At 37.4% G+C, this 2,296-nt stretch overlaps 1 pseudogene; it reads right to left on the bottom strand.

Annotated features, from left to right (window-relative positions):
- Positions 1-352: 352 nt before the first annotated feature.
- On the bottom strand, positions 353-1,355 carry LOC126009283 (histone-lysine N-methyltransferase SUV39H2-like; annotated as a pseudogene).
- Positions 1,356-2,296: the final 941 nt, after the last annotated feature.

The following is a 2,296-nucleotide window of genomic DNA, read 5'->3' on the forward strand; positions in this document are numbered from 1 at the left end:
TAATATCTATGATATACAAGGTACTGAAAGAATTTAACAAGAAAAAACATCTAAGCCCATCAAAAATGGGGATAAGAAATGAACAGACTTCCTCAAAGAAGAAATACAAATGGCCAAAAGACACATGAAAAAATTTCTTTTGAAGTAGTCTGTAATCTTGTGGGGTTTTTTTCCCCAGAAGCATCAGAAATGTATTTGGCCAATAATATGGAACATAAACTATCCATCAACTCTGGTTATAATCTTAATAATAGGAAGAGTTCTAAATATTCTAAATAATGTTAACATTAACAAAAACCAAAACTATAATTTCAACATTTTCTGAAGATTCTGTTGAGGTACCTTCTGCATGTTACAGCTCTATATCGCATGCCATTATCATTCTCTTTTTGGCTGGACTTTGGTCAACAAAATCAGAATATATATCTCCAGAATCTTTCATTTGATAATCAGAAGTAAACTCTACCAACATTGTGGTTCTTGTGGAAAATAATGCTGGTCATGAGAAATGAATATCAAAGTTCTCAACGAAAACATTGAAGACCTGAAGATTTGGGTCACAACTGTGATTCACAAAATAGGATATATTTTCATATCTAGCTGTATCCACTGTGAATCTATCAGGTTCATGGTCCAGATAAGAGAGGTATGTGATTTCTCTGTTGTCATACAACTGCTGGCTGCCGCCTTTTAGGGTCTTCATTTGTGATTAGCTCTTTGACATACTCAATGACAAAATTCATCTGTTTGATTTTCACAGGAGTTTTTAATACCCCTGCCAAAGCCATTGCAAGTTCATAAATGCAAAGTGAATATGGTGTACTTTTGTATACAATCCTATTGGGACAATCTAGTCCACACTGACACCTTGAGTTGCAGTCATACATGGGAGTACAAGGTGGGGTGTTCATTTGTTGATTTTTATTATAAGCCAAAAGAACTCCAGCTTCTGCAGGACAACACTTCTCGAAGAAGCAATTTATGCATGAATAGCCAAAGGTCACTTTGTTTACTAGGCTGATTACAGGAACTGGCTTGTATTCATTAATGTAGTAGAAATCTGAAGGAAAGCCCTCCAAGTCAATGGTATTTTCAACAAAAATCTTTCCTTTATGATTCTTACTTCTGTTGAGTTCATCTTGCCATCTCTGCAAAATTGTCCTCCGCTGAGCTTTCTTTAACACTTTGTGACTCTTTTTCAGGGTTATCACTTTGCCATTCTTTACCTGAGATAAATAGTTATGATGGTTATTAGAGAACTGCTAAATTAGTAGTGGGCACTTGAGATTTCATAAAGGTTCCCAAGTGTTTGTGAAATCTGGCTATCCTTTCCATTTTACACAATAATATTCCATATCCTCCTTGAGCCTGGGCTACCACCATCATCTTGATGAGCTTTCATTACTACTTTATTTAATTTTTGTTTTAGGGCCACACCCAGTAATCCTTGGGGCCTATTCCAGGCTCTGTACTCAGGATGTTACCCCAGTGATGCTTGGGGAACTACATGTTGTTGGAATGTAACACCATGGAAGCTGGGAGTCACATAGATAAAGCCCATTGAGCTCTTTCTCCAATCCAATCCATTAGCATTTTAAATGCAGCATTCTTTGATCCTGCTCCCTACTTCTAGGACAATATACTCCAGACTACTGACATGCAGCTTCCAGAGAAATGCACAATGAGGCCTGCTCAGACATGGAACTAGTGCTAACAAAAGGTCTATCCACTGGAGATACAAGTCCTCTCTAAGGTGTGCATTGGAGGCTAATGTCCATATTCTGCAAAAAATAAAATGCAGCTATTCACACTGAAGGCAAGAAAATAACTTTCTTTGGTGTGGAGGATTAGACCCACAATGGTGCTCAGGGGCTATTTCTGGTTTTGAAGTCCAGGCATGACCAAGGCCTAGCATTCTGATATGGTCATCCATGAGAAAACTCCAGAAACTCAGGCAACAGCCCTGAAGACAGCTTACTCTGGGTTAACATTGAACCCAGCACTCGTGCCCATATGAATCCAACCATTCCCAAGATAATTATTACAATTAAACTTAGCTGCAGACAAACATCCTTGGTTTTCTTATGCAAATATCTTACTTCCAATTCTTTGCAGCAGACACATATCTTTACATTTGTTCACATTCTATTTTCTTTGTTCCTTTTTTTTTTTTTTGACCCTGTTGATTATCTACTTTGGCTATTAGTTATGTGGATCTAGTTACCTAGACATACACCAGTCAAATAGGATAAATACAAAAAGCAGAGGCAGCCCAATAAAATTGCTATTGACCATC

Source organism: Suncus etruscus, chromosome 5 (assembly GCF_024139225.1).
Source record: "Suncus etruscus isolate mSunEtr1 chromosome 5, mSunEtr1.pri.cur, whole genome shotgun sequence".
Taxonomy (NCBI): Eukaryota; Metazoa; Chordata; class Mammalia; order Eulipotyphla; family Soricidae; genus Suncus; species Suncus etruscus.